At 46.0% G+C, this 22,114-nt stretch overlaps 1 pseudogene; it reads right to left on the reverse strand.

Annotated features, from left to right (window-relative positions):
- Positions 1–12,164: 12,164 nt before the first annotated feature.
- On the reverse strand, positions 12,165–12,835 carry LOC144120014 (uncharacterized; annotated as a pseudogene).
- Between the last annotated feature and the right edge of the window lie 9,279 nt (positions 12,836–22,114).

Genomic DNA, 22,114 nt, shown 5'->3' on the forward strand with positions numbered 1-22,114 from the left:
GAAAGCTACATTGGCCACAGACTCGCAGTTTCGCCGTGCTCGCATTGCCACCGTGGTCGCACCGCACCATGTGACCAAGCACGTGACTGGTCACGTGACCAACCGCGCGACGAACCACGTGACAACTAGCCAGACAAGAAGACTAACCTGGACTTGCAATCAAGATTAATCGAGGCTGACCAAGCTATGACTTAGCATTCACTACCTATATCCTGGCATAGCCTAACTAAGCCACTGCCAATTTTAAGTATTTTATTGCAACCCAAAGTTATGACATCATCTGGATAACCTGCATCCCTTAGCTTTTTAGCCTGATCATCGAAGCTTTACATATTTATTTATTAATTTATTTATTTTTGATACCTCAAAGGCCCCATTACGGGGTATTACATGAAGGGTGGGCGCAGAGTACGGCAATAATGGTTACAGGTGAATTTACCGGTTTTGCGATGGCGGTCTTGAATTGATGATGGTCTGCTAACAAGGCTATGTGGGTGGGAGGGTTGTTTCAGTCCTGGGCTGTTCGTAGGAAAAAAGATTTCTGGAAAGTTGTAGTATGGGCGCGCTCGGTATAAACGCCATTTGGGTGGCTGTGGCGGGATAAACGATGCGCTGGACGGATGAAGATGTTGTCCGGAGGCAACATATGAAATAACCTGTGATATAGGCAAAGGCGTGCTGGTTTAGGGCGTGAATGTAAGGGGTGGAGATCTTGTTGGGGCTTCAATTCTGCCGATGACAAAAATGAAACAAGAATTCCGCTTTTTACTGCCCTCGAATGATGAGATATATGGTTGAGCACCGGTTTTTCTGGCCGTGGTATTTCCAACACATGTGTTCCTTCTCAATAGTGAAACACAAATCTAAATGTTTTATCTGGTTATCAACCGGAACCTCAGTGGTGAACTGCAAACGACATGAATTAGCTTTGAGTATTTCTATCCCACCAGACATGTGGCTAGAAAAGTCTGCTCTTTTTCAATAAAAAAAAATCAACGTATCTGAAAATACGTGACGTGAAAATACATGAGTCTTTCTGAATACCTCGATCCACGAATGACAAAAAAATATCACTAAGTGCAGGCGCCACTCTAGAACCTATACAAACGCCCGCTTTTCCGGTATAGAGTGCACCTTCCCATTCACTGAGGGTAGAAGACTTCACACAAAAAGACAGCAGCTCAAGGACCCTATCTACTGAAGTGCCACATATTTTTATGAATTGTTCTTCATAATTGCCCGAGGTAATACAATTCGAAACAGTAGTTATCAATTTCTTGTGCGGAAGAGAGTAGAAGAAATCTATTTCATCTATGCTGAAGGCTGTACACAAACCTGGGCTTTCCTGCTGTAAAAATTTAACGACCCACTCATCATAGTTTCCAGTCATAAAATGATCCTCAATACACAATGCTGCGAAATGCTTTTGTAAATCACCGGACACTTCATGTTGCCAGGTAGTCTCCGTGACAATGGCCCGGAACGACATTCCCGTTTTAAGTGTCTTAGCAGAGAAGAAAATATTTAAACAGTTGCTTTTAGCCTTATGCACAGTGCCTTTTTGCTCGGGCCAACCTTGTTGAAAGTCCCTAGGCCGAGGTTAGGGATTGACATCGCCTTTCCAGAGGCCGATCTAGTCGTCCCGACGCGTTTTGCCAGTCATCCCTGCGCAGAGGTGAGCAGCAGCCGGTACACAACCGAGATAGAATTTTAATTGTTTGGTAACTGCCCCGATATATGAATATTAACCCAAGTAAGAACCGATCACTTTGAGACCTCTGTCCGACCATCCTTGTCTTTGTATCGATTACGGATAGAAAGCTTAATTAATAAGTATTTAATATATATATATATATATATATATATATATATATATATATATATATATATATATATATATATATATATATATATATATATATATATATATATATATATATATATATATATATATATATATATATATATATATATATATAACTTCATTGTGAGGTGTGTGGACAAGAGTATATTGGTCAGACCAAGACATCATTTCGCTTCCGCTTTAATAACCACAAAGCTCACGTGTCATCATTACCCAGCTTACCCCTTTCCAAGAAATTGCGTCTGCCACTTTACAGTTTCGAAAACATCCGCGTCATCCTTCTCCAGTCCGGGTTCCCTAGCACCTATTACAGGGAACAAAGGGAGTCATACCTCATTCACAAGTTTCGCACGTTCTCCCATGGCATGAACGCTACTCCTGGGAGGCTCTCCTGCTTGAGCGAGGCAACGCAGAAAATTTCACCCGTCATAGGATCTGGACAACATTATAAATCAAAATACGCCGGATGTTGTTCATGACAACTTCAACCACGCCCTAAATGGCTGGGAATGTAGCTGTTTATTTTATTGTATATTGTTTATTTTGTCAGTAATCTCCTTTGTTCAACTTACAGCCAGCTTCCATGTTCTATCTGGAATAAACACCTATATTCTAACTCTATCACCTAGCCCACTGGGACCACGCGGCAGCCCCGCGGGCCGCAAACCTTTCACGGTTTCCGCACACATGTATTATTATTATTTTCTTCTTTTTTTTTTAACTTCCGTGCGATACATTTCTTGAATTCTGTGCTGTCTTCCGCGCCCTATTCATTCTCATTAACCATTTGGCATTTGGTTGGCGCCCCATTCTATTCATATATATATTTTTTTATTATTTTTTATTTTTTGTGTGTGTTAATATTTTCTTCTTTCAAAGTTCTTTTGCGCTACTAATTTTTCTCCTCTTTTTCCTTTTCGTTTTCTCTCCCAAATTCCTCTCTGCCTTCTCATTACGCACTCGGGCTTCGCTCAATATTTGTTGTCTTTTTCCTCCACGGCTGCCACTTTTTCACGGGAAGCGCACTGCCGGACACGGGTTGAAACGGCCTAGTTTATTTATGGGAAGAAGGGCGCCAGGATGTCTGGTAGAAAAAGCCCGACGGAAGGGCCTACCGAAGAAAAGAAGCAAAGATACGCATACGAAACCACTGCAGGTTGCCGCTGCGGCGCGCAACAAGTGTCTCTCGTGCGCGTCCCCGGCAAGCGTCTCAGGATACCTGATACGGGCCGGCGGCGCGGACTCGGCGGCGTCTTGCGGGGGTGTCGTAGAGGGGGGGGGGGGGGGGGGGGGGGGGAGTGCGGCCTCCCCGTGCGCCGAGAGCCGTGTTTAACGCTCCTTTCCCTTTTCTATCGCTGTTCAAATTCGTTGACTTTTCTACTCCTTTACTATTTCCACCTCCCCGTTTTGCTCTGCGTTTTTTCTGTGTTTAATTTAGCCACTGCCCCTGTGAGAGCTGCTGCGCGGTCCATTATACGGCCCCTTGCCCTCACTCTCAAGTTTGCTTTGAGGGCGGAGTTTATACATCCTCGCCCGCTTTGTGTCCTTATATTGACAAGACTGTTTCATTGTAAGCCTGCCCTGACGAAGGGAATACCATTCCCGAAACTGTTGGCACAATAAACCTATAAAACGAACAGTCGCGTTTGTCGTAATACTGCACTTACACTTGTAAACTGGAGCATTGGAACCCCTACAGAATACAATTACTCACCATGGCTGCCAGCAAACCAACGACAGAGCGTCTGATTCGTCATTATCCAAGGCATCCGATCAAATGTGCAATCATCGGCGACTCTCTTACCAAGTACGTACACAACCACTTCACGCCAAGTGACCCAGAGGCCCCCTGCTTCATCTCTTACTGTGGCGCCTCGTATGCCGACATCCCCTTGCTGTTGCAGTACGTCCCCGCGAGTGTGACCACCCTGATCGTCCACGTTGGGACAGTTGACATCGCAAGAAATGGGTTGTCTTCGTCCCTGGAGAGACTGACACTGCTCGTTGAAGAAATTCGCCAGAAATGACCGGAAATTAAGAAGATAGGCGTCAGCCTTCCTCTTCCCCGGGGCCCAAATCGCCGGCGGAGAGGATCAAATCAACGCTTCGTGAAATGGTTCAACGGTCAGGTCTCCAAATTCAAGACCGGAGTTCGTCATCTCTGCAGGCGCAAAGAACTCGGCCCCGGTGTGCGCTACATCGACCACGGATTTACATCGCTGCCTCTGTGGCGCTTCCTTGCTGCGGACGGACTGCACACCAGTTTTGAGGGCGTCGGACTGCTGGCCCAACACTTCAAGGCGGAGCTCAACTATCCACTTCATGGTTGGCAGCCGACCCCGTTCGTGGCACGCAGCAGATGCCCTGGACGCCGCTCTGGAGACGCGGCCGCTTCAACACCACCTCCCAGTATACCGCCGCCGCCACCGCCAGTGCCGGAGCGACGCTACAACACCCGCAAGACCTACGCCATGGCCGCCCAGCAGGCGGTGCCTGAACAGAGCAACTGACTACCTGTTGCAAAAGGTACGGCCCGCGGAGAGCAGACGTGGTCCCAGACGTTCCTGTCAGTGAGGAAAATTATTGATAAGCGCGTGAGATTTGAGCTGCATGCATCTCACCTAACGTCCTACCTGTCGCGGGGTACTACTCCAAAGGGACTTCGTTTGGGCTGTACACTGGCCATGTCCACATTCAGTGAGAGAGAGAAAGAGGAATGGGATATTATACTATTGGAAGCATCGCTAAAGCTAACAGAAGCTGTGGTCAAGCACAGTAAACGGAAGGTTGCCGAACTTCGAGATGTTGAAGAAACACAGATGCGCCAGCATGCTCTATCTCCTGCCGAACTGTGCGAACTGCAAAACTATGAGATAAAAAGAAGGCAGGAAGTCTCCAACGATAAGAGCAAAAAATTAACACGCGACAAAGTTCCGCTTCCTTCAGACGAATATACGGGAACCAAGTCGTCCAAGTTGAGCTCTAACGTTCGGTTGGCAGCTGTTGGCCGTGAGACCGTTGTCCCATCTAAAGAGAATGACACAACGGCTCACAGCTCTCCGAATGTTGTTGGTACGGGTTCCGCAGCTGAGAGCTCTGAATCATCGTGTGGGTACACAAATGTGGTGAATTTTTCACAAAAGGTTCTCACGCCTGCCCAGCTGAGCCTCCTATCCAAAGGTTTAACTTTTTGTCCAGCATCTGGTAAGTTCAATGAGTTTCAACTCTTTCAGGATCTGGACAATTTCGCACGAAACCTCCGCCTTAGGGAGTATTTCCACGAGCACACCAGCGACAGACAACAAACGATACCCACTGTCTCAGATAAGTTGTGGACACCGAGCGAACAACGCGAAAGACACCTTGATATGTATATATCTGCGGTGCAGAAGGATATCATCAAGGCGTACGGAAAACAACGTCCGGTCCGTAGTAATCTTTCGAACAAGGAACGACAGGCTTTGGAAACGTTGCGTAAAGACGAAAACATAGTAATAAAACCGGCTGACAAGGGTGGAGCTATAGTAATCCTGGACAAATCAGAATATTTAAATGAAGGCCACCGCCAGCTTAACGATGCTCAGTTCTACAGGAAACTTCCGAATGACCCCACAAGTCAACTAATGATAGTAATAGAGGACACTCTTGCTGGACTCGCTGAGAACGGTAAAATAAGTGCGGCAATGTTAAAATCAATGTTGCCGAGCAATCCAGCTCCCGGCCGGTTTTATCTCCTCCCTAAAATACATAAGGCCAACCATCCTGGCCGTCCAATCGTGTCCAGCAATGGGGCTGTGACGGAGAACATATCTAATTTTATCAACTTTCTCATCAAGGACATCCCTCCCAGTTTTCCTTCTTACATCAAGGACACAAGTCATTTCCTTCGGGAGATTTCCAGCTTGACCATCCCCACAGGAGGCCTTCTAGCGACTATGGATGTTTGCTCCCTGTATACAAACATCCCGCACGCCGACGGCATAGCGGCAACAGTGGCAGCCTTCGAAAGCTCAAAATCTTCGGTAGATTTGGACAATGGAACTCTTTCCGTCCTTCTTGAACTGGTCCTGAATTCGAACAATTTTGAGTTTCATGGTGAGCACTACCTCCAGATGAGCGGTACTGCGATGGGCACAAAAATGGCACCTAACTACGCCGGAATATTCATGACGTCACTAGAAATTCCGTTCCTTGAGAAACAGCCAAAAAAACCACTTTTCTACAAGCGTTTCCTGGACGACATATTTCTTGTATGGGAACATGATGAGGCAAGCCTGTTGGAATTCATAGCTCAGTTTAATGCCCTGCACCCCTCAATCAGGTTCACCCACAGTATCTCCGACTCTAGCATTAATTTTCTCGACGTTCAGATATCGGTAGACGGCAACTGCCTTTCGACTACACTATACAAAAAGCCCACAGATAGGCAGCAATATCTTCATTTCCAGAGTAGCCACCCGAAACACTGCAAAACAAGCATTCCATACTCTCAGGCGCACAGATACCGATGAATATGTTCTACAACAGAGGAATTTGACCAACATACAAGGACTCTCAAAGCCGCTCTGTCACGACAGAAATACCCCGGGGAAATAGTCGATGACGCGATTGAACGCGCTCGCAACCTAGAGCGCACATCCATCCTGGCAGAAAACAAGGTCAAAGACGACAGCAAAACAAACTTAATCCTTACATTCTCCTCAACGGCTCCCAGAGTAAGTAACATACTAAGCCGTCATTTTAATATAATCAGACAGAGTAATAAGTTGTCACTAATATTCAAGGAACCGCCCAGAGTGGTGTACCGCCGGGACAAGAACCTGAGAGACTTGCTTGTCAATGCGAAAACAAAGAAGAACTCTACCCAGGGTGGGTGCCACCCATGCGGAAAACCTCGGTGCAAAGTCTGTCCGCACATTTTAGACACCAAACTGGCAAAATCCAAGTTCGACGGCTTTGTGTTTCACATAAGCGAAGACCTCGACTGCGACTCAAGCAATGTGATTTACAAACTTCATTGTGAGGTGTGTGGACAAGAGTATATTGGTCAGACCAAGACATCATTTCGCTTCCGCTTTAATAACCACAAAGCTCACGTGTCATCATTACCCAGCTTACCCCTTTCCAAGAATTTGCGTCTGCGACTCCACAGTTTCGAAAACATCCGCGTCATCCTTCTCCAGTCCGGGTTCCCTAGCACCTATTACAGGGAACAAAGGGAGTCATACCTCATTCACAAGTTTCGCACGTTCTCCCATGGCATGAACGCTACTCCTGGGAGGCTCTCCTGCTTGAGCGAGGCAACGCAGAAAATTTCACCCGTCATAGGATCTGGACAACATTATAAATCAAAATACGCCGGATGTTGTTCATGACAACTTCAACCACGCCCTAAATGGCTGGGAATGTAGCTGTTTATTTTATTGTATATTGTTTATTTTGTCAGTAATCTCCTTTGTTCAACTTACAGCCAGCTTCCATGTTCTATCTGGAATAAACACCTATATTCTAACTCTATCACCTAGCCCACTGGGACCACGCGGCAGCCCCGCGGGCCGCAAACCTTTCACGGTTTCCGCACACATGTATTATTATTATTTTCTTCTTTTTTTTTTAACTTCCGTGCGATACATTTCTTGAATTCTGTGCTGTCTTCCGCGCCCTATTCATTCTCATTAACCATTTGGCATTTGGTTGGCGCCCCATTCTATTCATATATATTTTTTTTATTATTTTTTATTTTTTGTGTGTGTTAATATTTTCTTCTTTCAAAGTTCTTTTGCGCTACTAATTTTTCTCCTCTTTTTCCTTTTCGTTTTCTCTCCCAAATTCCTCTCTGCCTTTTCATTACGCACTCGGGCTTCGCTCAATACTTGTTGTCTTTTTCCTCCACGGCTGCCACTTTTTCACGGGAAGCGCACTGCCGGACACGGGTTGAAACGGCCTAGTTTATTTATGGGAAGAAGGGCGCCAGGATGTCTGGTAGAAAAAGCCCGACGGAAGGGCCTACCGAAGAAAAGAAGCAAAGATACGCATACGACACCACTGCAGGTTGCCGCTGCGGCGCGCAACAAGTGTCTCTCGTGCGCGTCCCCGGCAAGCGTCTCAGGATACCTGATACGGGCCGGCGGCGCGGACTCGGCGGCGTCTTGCGGGGGTGTCGTAGAGGGGGGGGGGGGGGGGGGGGGGGGGGGGGGAGTGCGGCCTTCCGTGCGCCGAGAGCCGTGTTTAACGCTCCTTTCCCTTTTCTATCGCTGTTCAAATTCGTTGACTTTTCTACTCCTTTACTATTTCCACCTCCCCGTTTTGCTCTGCGTTTTTTCTGTGTTTAATTTAGCCACTGCCCCTGTGAGAGCTGCTGCGCGGTCCATTATACGGCCCCTTGCCCTCACTCTCAAGTTTGCTTTGAGGGCGGAGTTTATACATCCTCGCCCGCTTTGTGTCCTTATATTGACAAGTCTGTTTCATTGTAAGCCTGCCCTGACGAAGGGAATACCATTCCCGAAACTGTTGGCACAATAAACCTATAAAACGAACAGTCGCGTTTGTCGTAATACTGCACTTACATATATATATATATATATATATATATATATATATATATATATATATATATATATATATATATATATATATATATATATATTACAAGGTATATTAATATTGAAATATATTATTACCGAGACCTTCGTGGAGCAGATTATGCAGTTGCTACACATCCGCGACCGGTGGTTTGTTGGTGGCTCATGGCTTGCTCGATACTAGATGAAGTAATTTATTTACCCTTTGCTTTGTTACTATTGTAACCTTGAGAGCGTGATTACTGACGTCATTGATTCAATATCGAGCAAGCCATGAGCCAACTGCACGACAATGGACGTGGCTGCGTAGCAACCGCTTAATATTCCCAGCGAAGCTACGGCACTTGCTTCAGTGTATAAGGGCTGCAAGAAAAACAAAAATAGCCACACAGGCGAACGACTACGTTACCGCCACCGTCTGGAAGAGTTTGAAGTAACGAGCGTTAGCTTTTTGGTTTACTAGAATTGATATGAATTAGATTAAAGTGAGGTGCACCAATGGGAATACGAATATGACATCTTGGATTCTAAGTGACCTCACCTATCAATCACCAATTGAGTATATCAGTGACGCCACCAATCAATCACCAATTAGATATATTAATAACGTCCCCAATCAATCGCAAATTGGGTTGCTGTATCGACTTACTATGATTGCCGCCACCTTGAATTCCTCGGACTTAGAAAATTTCACGCCTATAGGTAGTAGCAGACCCCAAGAAATTGAGAAACGTGATGAGTAAGAGCTTAGCTAACGCTCTTAAAAACGTTTTGTTGCAAGAGGAATAAATCACTCTTGGCACCGCTTTTATTTATGCATGTAATGAGCTCATGATGATAACATCTTCCACTCTATCACCTTATTCACTCTGTACAGGTTTAGTGTGTGATTTTAACCTACCATTACTCTTTATTAATCGGTATGGCTGATAGCCCTGCATGTGCCATCTGATAGCAAAGCGTGCAATATGCATCACCGCTGTGTACCCCAAACAGCTCATTGCCCTGCAAACAGGGATATCCCACTGCAGTTGCTATACTCTGAAGGAAACGTTCGCGCGGAAATAAACCTCATTAGACGAACATAGCAAGTCGTAACAATCACCAAAATTGGAATCCATTGGCTATTGTGTAATTTCAGTTTTTAGTATTTGGTGATCACTGCTTGACTACTGCACGCAGTAGGTGCCGCAGACTGCAACGTGTGTTCGGGAAGAAGCTTAGCAAACCTCAAGGAGCTGACACATAATATACACTCTTTCTGAGATGCTAGCCATGTCGATAATAATTTTCTTTCTAGAATTTACATCACACACTTAGTAAAGGCGGTGCTTCAGTACACGCTGGCATAGTTAACGTCAAGAACTATAGATGCGAAAAGTTTTCCATTCTTTTTTTCTTTTTTGAATAGACGCGTTAGGTATCAATATGCAGAAATCACACCCTGGTATTCCTGTGCGACCGCTGAATAATTTATAATATAATTTATTATTGATGCTGTTTCTGTTTCAACATCCGAACGATATAGCTGTGAACGATAGTTGCACATATTTTCATACCTCACGTGAACTAAAACCACATTTAGCTCATAGCCATCGGTCAAAATGATGTAACGAAACAATATGAAAGAATACATTTAATTTTTTTTAGAGACAGTAGATAAATACCATATGGTTTCTAATGTATTCTAATATTGTCACGGAGTAGTGATGGCAGTCCGGCGTACAGGAAAAGAGCGAAAAGGGTTTCCAAACGAAACCCTTTATTAGGCTGACCTGCGCCCACGAAGAACTGAGTGATTCGGCAGCGGCGTAGCAACAATCGTGCACGGCGGTCGTCGAACACAATGCCCGCGGCTCTCGGCCGTGCTCAACTTAGAGCTGATAGCGAACGTTTGAGATACTGCGTGCAAAGTTACTACAACATTCTGGAACAACATAGAATCGGCTCGCCTCGATGCTATCACTCGAGATAATTGTGGTCACGTCTTGCAAACAAAGCGTGAAAGCGGGCATGCTGCCAGCTTTGAAGAATGAACACTACAATGATCTGCAGCGATATGTTGTGTATCATTACAGAGAAGAAAAATGCAACTCAAATTAGGTTTCTATACTCCTTTAAATTCAGCCATTGTATGATAGTATTGAATTTATATTCCGGAAAGCAAATATGTGTTTTAGATATGGCGGCATGAAGAAAATGCACAGGTTCTGGCAATTTGTGAACCCTGAGGGGCATGAAGCAGGCCGCACGGCCTGGCCTCCCATTGCTCTAGATAGGCAACTGGTAAACGGGTACACTTTTGTTGGGGTCAGTGCAAAACTAGGCAAGTACCTTGGTCATCGCGACACAAAACTCTGCCGCTTTTATGAGTGGCCGCAAGAAAAAGAAATATGTTGAGGTAGTATCGCATGACCAGCTGAATATATAAATAAGGATGCTGTTCATTGCTGTGTGACAGTTTTCAGCAGCAGTCTGTGCCCGTTTCTCTAATCAGGTGAGCAAGTCGCTAGCATATCCTCCCCTGTCGTACGACAGAACAGCGACGAGGAGAAATATTACCGGTGATTCTTACATTAAAGTTTGCAGGCCCTATTCATACGCTCTCTACTTTAAAATTGTGATCGATGCGAATAGGTAGTCCATCACCAAACGTTTAGCGGAGGAGATATCTGTTGTAGCCGAGTGCGATGAGGCAGAGCCAGGTCGCCGAGCAACGAGACGCTTTTTTGGCACGCCCGTGTCAAGCCGAGAATGCGCTACGCCCGCGGAATGCAGCGCTTGGATAGCGCTGAGCGACGACTAGCGACTGCGCCTGCGGATGCAACTCCAGCTGCTGATATGCAGTAGATTTGCAAGCACCGTAAAATATTTACACCCTGCCATTTTTACAAACAGATCCTCCATAAGGGGAAGGGGGTAGTAGTTCGTTCTTAGGCATGGATTTAGCGTCACTTTGAAGTCCGCACACACCCTGATCTGGTTGTTCGGTTTAGGCACGACTCATTCTCCTTAACAGGTACTAACACTCCTGCCTTCACGAGATTCTGCAATTCTGAAGACACTGCTTCCCTAATCGCAAATGGCACCGATAGCGCTTTACAAAAGGCTGGTGTACTATCATCTTTCAGCAACAATTTAATGGCGCAGTTCTTGATGAGGCCTAGGGTAGGCTCAAAATCTGGGCGTGCTTTTCAAGCAACGCCGACACTTTGTCCAGGCGAACCCCATGCATAGTAGACCAGTCTAACTTAAGTGCCGCCAGCCAGTCACGTCCCAACAGCACAGTGTTGGTATTCTTTTTTGTCTTCCCGACAATTAACGGAAGCTGCTTGTGCTGACCGTTGTGCTCTACCGAAACGGTTAGCTTCCTCGTTACCGGCAGCGGAGTGCCTCCGTAAGTTTTCAGCTTTAGACTGCATGACTCTTTGGGTAGGGTGAGCCAGTATTTATTGTACAGTGCTTCTGGTACAGCTAATACAGACGCCTCCGTGTCAATCGGCATGCCAACATTTTTCTGCTCAACCTTCAGAAAAATTTCGTAAGGTTCAGTGCGCCCTTCGCATGAATGATTATTGTGCAGCACCAGTTCACCCTTATCGCCGTCGTCAACTATAGCGTTCGCAGAGCCTCCACTTCTGTCCCTGCACATCTTCGCTAAGTGTCCAACACGGTTACAAAACCGGCAACGATACTTCCGAAATTTGCATGTGGCCTTTTCATGCCCTGAGCCGCATCGAAAACAATCCAGCGATTTCACCGCCCTTGCCCCCACCCGGCACCGTGGAAGTTTCTTCTCGACTACGCGGTGGGCGTTTCCCGCCGTCTCGCTTTCGGTGAAGAGCGCTGACGATCCTTTGCCCCAAGTTGGGCTGAAAATTCTGGCTTTACTTTCCTGCCAACTCGATACTCTTCGCGATATCGCAGGCAGTTTTAACCATTAGCTTGATCTCCTTCAGCAACTCCGCTTTCGTGTCTTTGTCACAGAGCCCGGCCACGAAACGGTCGCGAAGAGCTCCGTACAGATATTTTCTGAAGTCGCAGGATGCTGCCAACCGCTTCAACTCTACCGCGAACGCTGACACTCTTTCGCTGTCTTGCAGGAAACGCCGGTTAAATGTGAACTGCTTTGCAATTACAGAGGGTTTGGTACATACTGCTCCCGCAGGGTATGCACCAGCTGTGCGTATGTCTTGCTTTCCGGCTTCTCCGGTTCCAGCAAAATTTTTAGTCTTCTAGACATTCTTCCCTAATGCCGTCATGAACACTGACACCTTCAAGTCGTCGCTCACCTTAGAGGCTTTCAAGAAGTGGTCGAATCTCTCCACTAGGACTCGAAATCTTCGTCACCGTCCTCGATGAACTGATGGAACCTTCCACTCATCGCCATCGTGCCACTCTCCTCGCAGCAAACTCCGGGACCGCTACTAGTGGTTTCTTGCAACCCAAGGGCATTGTGGTCCCGCCCTCGTCGCTAGCATATGGTAGCCGAGAGCAATGAGACAGAGCCAGGGTGACGAGCAACGTAGGCGCCTTGTTGGCACGCCCGTGCCGAGCCGATAATGCGCTACGCCCGCGAAGCGCAGCGCTTATATAGCGCTGAGTGACGCGCTATCAATGTGACGTCACATGCGCTTCGCATGACACCACAATATTTAGCGAGAAGAGGTTACTAGCTTTGAATGAAGCTCTTAGCGTGATACGCTGGTCTTCAATGGCGCCCTTGCAAGATCAACGCCACCTACCACACACAAAGGTTTACAACATTTTTGCCCGAATTTCACGGTGAAGGGGAATACTATCCTGCTTGTTTTCCACAGAAAAGATGATCAACCGAAACCTAATGTTATTGCTGAGAAAAAGGCACAAGACTGACAGAGACAAGCAAAAGCAATATGCTAAATCTATGATATTAATGGTTGAAATTAAAGAGTCCCTGTAAAGGTTTTCACTACGGTTAAAAAATACGAAATACTGTTAAGTGCTGAATCACTCACAAGCAGTAATGCTGAAGCCGGAAGGTATTATAATGTACTGCAGGGGACGGAAGTTTCCAGGACGCCAGTTGTAGTAAAAACGTTTATGGAAGCTCCACCTCGCTGCCCAGTCTCCTGATACTGTGAAAAGAGGAAGGAACATTGAGGTCTTTAATGCCTTCATGCGATATCAGGCGACTGGGTAGCCAGGTGGAGCTGCAATAAACGTTTTTACTAGAACTCGCGTCCTGGAAACTTTTCTCCCAAGTAGTACATCTCCATGGCAATAAACTGCTATTATGATACTTTAGAGAATGATTTACTTATCCTCCGCCGATCATACGGAAGTTTGTGGAGGTGCCGGTAAGTTAAGTGCTCGCTTTTGCAAGTTATGTTCTTACCGCGAGACTTGTAAAATGTTCTTTAAGACATCTTGCTACAACTAATAGAAGAGGTACTCGAAACAATGCCAAAGAACGGGGAGAACGTTGTCATGGCCATCGATATTAAAGGGGCCTTTGACAACGTATCCCATGCCGCCATTATGGAAGGACTTAACACCACCAACTGCGGGAAGAAGGTTCATGACTACATTAGAAGCTTCCTCACGGACAGAACAGCGACGGTAGGCCTAGGAGACCTGCGGAGTGACACCTTTCAAACGCCATGCAAGGGCACTCCGCAAGGCTCAGTAATCTCGCCAATACTCTTTAACATAGCGATGCTCAACCTCGCCAAGAAACTCAGCCAAGTCCAGGGGATTAGTCATGCAATGCACGCAGACGATATCACCATCTGGACCACCCAAGGCTCACTGGGGGAAAAGCAGGAGGCGCTACAAGAGGCTGCCACCTGCATTGAAGAAAACACAAAACAAAGAGGACTTAAATGCTCCACGGAAAAATCTGAGCTCCTAAGAGTGGGTAGGCACCCAACGGATGCTCCACTCGAAATAAAACTAGAGGGCCAGAACATCCCGGAACAAAAGATGATCAGAATCCTCGGCATGTGGCTGCAAGGAAGCCGGAAGTGCAGTCATACACTCAGCCTGCTAAGCAAAGCGGCAGGACAAGTAGGCTGGATGATCAGCAGAGTAGCGCACAAGAGGTATGGCATGAAGGAGGAGGACACACTCAGGCTTGTCAACAGCCTAGTGGTCAGCCGGGTAACATATTCAATACCGTACCATGTGACTATCAAAGCAGAGAAGGAGCAAGCGACTTACAAGGCTTACAAAACAGCTCTTCATCTCCCAAGAAATACATCCAACGACAAGCTCATGCAACTCGGAATCAGCAACACCTTCGAAGAATTAAGAGAATACCAGCTGAAGGCACAAATATGAAGACGTAGCAACACAACGACTGGAAGGGCGCTCCTGACAAAGCTAGGTCGGGAAATAGAAAAGCCACAAAATGGCAGGGCCGCAATAACAGACCCGCTAAGAAAGAAGCTATGCATACAACCTATCCCCCGAAACATGGATCCAAACCTCCATGCTAACAGGAGACATGTTAGGGCAGCATTTTATGAGAGGAACATGGGGCGTCGGGACAACACAGTCTACACTGATGCCTCCCTATACCACCAAACACACAAAAATAGCGCGGTAGCAGTAATTGTAAATTACCACGGAGAACACATCACAAGCCTCACAGCCGAAGTATCTAACATAACGGAGGCAGAGGAGATTGCTGTCGCCCTGGCAGCGAATGAAGGATATAGGACACGGAGATCCCTTAACATCTTAACGGATTCACAAGAGGCGTGCCGGAACTATACTAGAGGCAGAATTAGCAGCACGGCACTCAAGATCCTCAGTAGAGCTCTGCTCCCTGAGGGACGACCAATACACAACATAATCTGGATACCGAGTCACGCAGGGATCAGGGGCAACGAAGGGGCAGACAACCTAGCTCGAGGAATGACCAGCCGAGCAGGAACGTCATTAACCCCGGAGGGGACCCAGATTAATTGCGGGGACAGCTATTCGGAATTATTAAACGTATGAGGGGCTAAGATTCCAATACCCCCCACCACATAAAGCATTATCCAAGGAGGAAGCCACAGGATGGCGAAGACTCTAAACAGGCTCCTTCCCAAACTTATACATATTAAACAAGATGTTCCCAACACAGTATAGCGCCAACTGCCCGTGGTGCGGAGCAAAACCAACACTATATCATGTCACATGGGAGTGCGGAAGAAATCAAGCTTTACACAAACACAAAACACCAAGTGCGGAGCAATGGGAGAGCCGGCTCACCAGCTGCGAGCTAGGGGTCCAAAGGGCCCTCATAGCACACGCAAGCGAGGTGGCCCGACTCAGTGGAGCCCTGGACTAGGGGCCCACCCACGGCCAAGGAGGACCCAAGCTTCAAGACGAAGACTTCGTCCTCTACCGCTACTACTTCCTAAAGGAACCAATAGAGTTTTCCATTCATTCATTTGCAACTTTTTTTTAACAGTTTGGGAACCACAATACTAAAACAAGAATGAAAAGATGATTGCACTACTGAAAATAAAACCTTGGGTTTTAGTGGCAGTCGAGATGATACTGAAGCCCAAAAAATGCATGGTGCTCGGACTAGCCCATAGTACCACCTAAACAAGGTATTTTAAAGTGATGAAGAATTTCAGTGCTTCGGTATAAAATTTGGATCTCAATTAACTACCATACTGCATGAGCCTTGTCCCGTGGGCTCCGCTGTTGCTTGATGGGTTGAAATGTGTTTTCTGGCTAAGGGGACGAGAGAATGAACACTTTGTTTCGGCGGTAGGTGCTGATGCGAGTAATCGAAAATATTTGCGGAAAATAGCATATTGTTGTTTGCGAATGACAGTAATCTTGCATAGGTGGCATTCTAGATCACTTAAAGCTATCTACATTCCATGGATTACAAACAGCTGAAGAGATTAGCTCAGCTCTCTTCAAGATTACTATTACACAAGAGCCCCTACCGATAGATCGTCTATAATCAGCAACCGTAATGATGAATAATAAGCGACAATAAAAACAGCATTTTCGGGCGAATAAATAAGTCCTCCAGACTTTGTTACAATGTTCTAGATTTCTATTATTCGCTCCGAGCTGTACAGCGGTGTGGCAGATGGCTACGCTGTTAACTCAGCCAACCTTATTTTACGAAGCGACACAGCCTGCTTTTGAGAAGCCTCGGACTTTCATGCTGAAAACGCCGTCATTAGACGGTATACTCTAGACACTGATCAAAGTTATTTGCAGAGCTGATAAGAATTGGCAGCATTTTGTTTGCGATGCCACATAAGTCCTATAAAATAAATTTTTATATTTTAGTGCAACAGCACAACTTCATTAGGAATCCTGAAAAAGCCCATGGGTCTCTGAAGCTCCGACCTTTGTACCATCATTTCTTTCAGATAGCTGCAGAAATAAAACAAATATTTCGGCGACTGGGTTTGGAAACCGTGGCGGCGCGAACAGATAAGCTTCACTGGTCACTGCGCGAGAGTACTATACTGCGACCGCACCCGGTCATGCCTCGCAGTTACCTACCACACCCTCGTGCTTTGCATGGCATGTCGGTGTCTTCACCAAATTCCACCCGTGCGCAAAAAGAGCTACGACCCTCCTACCTCAAAAAATCCGTAAGTGGACGTGTAGCCTCTGAGATAGTCATGAATGGAAAGCAAACGCGCATAAAACTGGCTCCCTGGGTCAGTGTCACCTAAATCGTACTTTCAGCTACATGGCAGTAGTGGCAGAGATGTGTGCTGCATGCGTTGGTGTTGCCAACGGCGTGGTAGAAACATCGCACTGGAGCAATAGATGGCAGTACGGACAGATGTGCGCTGTCGCGCTGTGGTAGAAACGCGGCACTGGAGTAATAGGCAGACCGAGGCGGCCACGTTTCGATGGCGCGAAACGCAAAGGTTGATCTGGAGTTCCCGGGTTTGAACCTGACCGCGGCGGCTGCGTTTTTATGGAGGCAAAACGGTAAGGCGCCCTTGTGCTGTGCGATTTCAGTGCACGTTAAAGATCCCCAGGTGGTCGAAATTATTCCGGAGCACTCCACTCAATACCACCTAGATAACTTTACAAGGCCCCCGCATGACCTCCTCGCCAAGCGTCTACGTCACTGCTAAGAGATGCAGCGCGCAGCAGGTTGACGTGGCGCCATCTGGGAGAAAACTGACTAAGCGGAGAAATTCTGTTCCCTCGATCGGATTTGGAATTATCCTGGCTTGGCTCGAACTTGGCTATTTTCTTGTCGCTTCAAATAAAACTCAAGAAAGCTCTTTCTTATTTTTGCCACGCTTATATTAACGAGTTTATAGTTTGAAATATTGCAAAAATAAATGTCGTGTTAAGCCTTGCATCCTTGCTGTCAACTGCGGCTTTAACAATGTTTAATATCAAACTATACTTGCGCTTGAAAGCTAATGCCAGTCCGCATCCTAAGTTGGTTGGGAACACTGAGACAACCAGTACGCACATGGTCATGGTGCTAGCTGACGTGAATGTGTCGCGTTTTCACGGAAGAGCTCAAGAACTGTGCAAGCTTTTTCATCTGCAGAGGCTTCGTTTGCGTGTTTGAACCTGCGTAGCCTCAGTTCTGAAATGCCTGGCTGCTGCTGCGCCCCAGGCTGCAGATCAAATTATGATGGTGGTCCGAGTGTCCGCGTCTACAAGTTTCCTGCCGACGAGACGCAAAGGGCAGCATGCAAAAAGGCTATTTCTCGCGAAGATTTTGTGCCAACCAAGCACACTGTGGTAAGCGTCGCTTTTGGTGCTGTTTTTCAGGATGCTTGCCTTAAACTTTTTGCTTCAGTAAAACTTCTTTTTAGCCTAGTTAGTGAATTTTGAACCAAGGAAAAGGAGCAGCGCAAAAGCATGCAACCACGCAAGAAAGGACAAGACACGAGCGCTGTTTTCGCGTTTTGTGCCGTGTCTTGTCCTTTCTTCTCTTGTGGTTGCATGCTTTTGCGCTGCTCTTTTTCCTTGGTTTTGTGCTTCACACGACATTTGTTTTATGGCTTGCTTCGGAGAGGGGACTTTTTCTTCACTTTCTTATTACTTCGCTTGCGGAGTTTTATTTCCCAGTTATTTCGCTTGCCGAATTTTGTAAGCCTGTCGCCCAAACCTAATGGACTTGTGATTTTACTTTGTTTTTAGGTGTGTGAAAAACAGTTTCAAACGAGTGACTTCGTCAGGTTTGCAACGTACACGGACGAGAACACTGGAAACGTTATCGAAGTTCCGCTGCAGCGTGTCCGCCTGAAGCCAGCTGCTGTCCCGAGTGTGTTTCCCGGCTGCCCGAAATATCTCTCTCAGCCACCATCTTCGCGAGAAGCTCCTGCAGAAAAGAAGGCCTGACTCGAGGCAGCGTCACTGCGAAAAGCGATAGAGCTTTCTGTTGCTGCTCAAGAGGAAGAAGATTGCAGGAACAAAATTTGCAGTTTTGGGGAGCTGTGTTCTGCCCTTCCGAAGCTTAAGACTTCTGGCTTCTGGACTGTGGTCACTACGCAGGCAAAGGTTTTGTTCCTGAAGCTCTCCCTCGACCACGCTCCCGCAGTGCGTTCATCAGTGGTGGTTTTAGACGACCTGTCTGTTCAGGTGTTTCTCGGAGGGTCCCGTCTCCACAATCTTGGAGACGAATGTGTGCCGTCACAAATGAAGGATTTAAGGGAGCTTGATAAAGTGCTGCAGTCTGTTGAAAAGCTGCAGAGTTGTGCTAGTGGCAGCGAGAAGGAACACCAGGTTCTCGCAACTGTGCTAATGCTCCTGGATGAGGTGAGCAAGAATTATGAGCTCCAAGAACATCAGGGATGGAACTTACAGGTACTGAAATTTGTGCGAAGCCAAGTCGAGCTTGTTTTGAAAAATGTGCCTCGATATCCACCAGATGTACTCGTGTTTTCAGGTATGCTGTATACCATTTCTCCACATGCATACAGGTTCATCAGAAGCTCGCTTAAAATTAAGCTGCCGCACCCAGACACTATTCGACGACTGTGTTCGTCATATCACATGAATCCAGCACTTGAACAGCAAGATCCTTGTTTCTTGAACTATGCTAAAACTGTATTGCAAGCAATGGCCGAGCATGAGCGCACTGTTACATTAATGATGGATGAGATCCATCTTCAAACCTATTTTGAGTACAAAGCAGGCTTTGTACAGGGGCCGCAGCCAATAGTTCCGATCCGGCTAAAACATCATATGTGTTCATGCTACAAAGCCTTTTGTCAAGCAACAAGGATGTTGTTAACATTTTGCCAGTCGCACAGATAGAGGCAAAAGCACTGCATCTATTTTTGCACAAGCTCATTACTGACCTTGAGTCACTTGGATTTAAGGTACTAGCTGTTGTTTCAGACAACAATGCTATCACTCGGAAAGCCATGACATTTTTTGCTAGCCCCCCCTCCCCAAAGCCAGTATAGTTTACACACACCCAGCTGATTCCTCTCGTTCACTGTTTTTCATTTTGGACCCTGTGCACCTTTTGAAGTCAATTAGGAACAATTGGCTAAACCAGAGAAACAGTGGAAAGTGTATATATTACCCTGATCCAAGCAGCAATGACCCAAAGCCACCTATTCTTACGGCATCATTTAAATCTTTGTGTGATCTGCATGATGCTGAGCAAAATAACCTTTTAAAGCTGGCACCAACACTCTCACTGAAAGCACTGAACCCATCAACTATGGAGCGCCAGAACGTTAAGCTTGCTCTCAGGATTTTTAATGAATTGACAGCAGCTGCACTGCAATGTTCCGCTGTACAACATGCTAAAGGAACAGCAGATTTCATAAACACCATTTTTACATGGTGGCGAATAGTGAATGTAAAGACGCCAAGAAAAGGTGAACGCCTGCGTGATGAAATGCAGTCTCCGATTGCGTCAACAACATGTCCACAGCTTGAATTTTTGAGGAAAATACCAGAGTGGCTAGACTACTGGGCTAGCCTCAGACACGATGCTGGCCACCTGACGAAAGAAACTCACATGGCTTTTGGCCACACGAGCCACGCTCTGCATGAGACCGCTTTATACTGCCTGGAAGAGCTGGGATTTCGGTATGTGCTCCTTGGAAAATTTCAAACAGATTGCCTTGAGGATAGATTCGGGAAGTATCGCCAGCTGTCCGGAGCCCAATACCATGTCTCGATCAGGCAGATTTATGAATCTGGGAACAAGCTAAGGCTTCAAAAAGTACTGGACATGCCTGATCTTGACATTATTGCAGAACCGATCTCCGTCATAAGTGTTGAATCACTTTGTCCACAGTTCAGTATAGCAGTGACCAATGCTGATGTAGCAAAAAAATCGTCGATGATTCCCGCTGTTACGTATGTTGCGGGATACTGTGCCCATGCAACACTGAAAAAGCTCATGTGTATGTCGTGCAAGGACAATCTCGTCCTGGATAACACCAGTTTGGACCATGATGACACACTGCTCATTTCAGGCATGACAAGAGAAGGATTAAAGTTTCCACGAGATGTCGTAGTGAACGCTGTACTTTATACAGAAATAGTCCTTGACAAATTGAGGAGGGAGCAGTATGCATCCAAATTTCTGGCTCTTCCAAATCAGAAGGAGGCCCTTGCTTCTCTTGTGTCAACCATTCTCCACGATTCTGGAGACCTTGATACGTGTGATTCTGGTCATTCGCCAGAAAAAGTCATGCACCATATTTTGAGTGCTGCTGCCAACACGCTGTTAAATAATCTGTGCAAAACGAAAAACAACACAACAGTGTCGAAGGGGCAGCGAAAAATGCAAAATCTAAAGAGTTGAGGATTGATGACTGTATCGTTTAATGGCAATTGTTTCTGAGATAGCGGACCTTTCTTGCACACCTGATTACATTATAAAGATAGCTTTGTATTAAGGCATTTTATAATCTGTACATGTTCTTTTCATACTTAGCAACTGCAGCTATAGAACATTTGATAGAACTGTTGTGAGTAGTAACTTGTGTACCAAATTTTTTCCCTTCTGTATGATGGACATGTAAATGCAAATGGGTATGTTTGTTCCTGTTTCATACTGTATGGCACTGAACAAATTGTACTGGATTTTTGTGTGCGCATCTCACCAAATCACACAACTTGGTGACAGCTATATTCTTTGTGTATGTGTGTGTGAGTGTGAAGTGTTTAAAAAAACTCTTTATTCACTGTATTCGTTGCAACTGTTTTTAGAAATCTTGCTGGTTTGTTGTGAAACATCCGTGCAACGTGAAGTAGTATAGAATAACATATGAAGGAAGCTGACAGTCAATGCAACCAAGGAAAGCATAGGGGAAGTTCGATTTTTACTGAAGTGGTTATGAGTGGGAAGTGAATAGTGTAATCATTTCATGGATGCAAGACAACTGACTAGGAAGAATTAAAGAAAAAGTCAAAGGAGCTACAACTGGGGCTAGTTGGAAATGCATTCTTGAAGGGGATGATAAGCGCTGTCAAAATACAAGAAGGGACGAACAAACAGGACAAAGCGCTTTCTAGCAACTGTTTATTCTATGAAGAAACATGAATATATATACACATGTTAACGTCAAATCATGCGCAGAAGAGGGAAGACCGCACCGCACTGACAAGAGCGATATGAAGAAAGAAATAAAATAGAATAGAAACGAACAACACGTGCCTTTACAACAGCCGAAGATTACTTATCTTGAGGTAGTTTAATTCAGTTCTC

Source organism: Amblyomma americanum, chromosome 2 (genome assembly GCF_052857255.1).
Source record: "Amblyomma americanum isolate KBUSLIRL-KWMA chromosome 2, ASM5285725v1, whole genome shotgun sequence".
NCBI classification, from domain to species: Eukaryota; Metazoa; Arthropoda; class Arachnida; order Ixodida; family Ixodidae; genus Amblyomma; species Amblyomma americanum.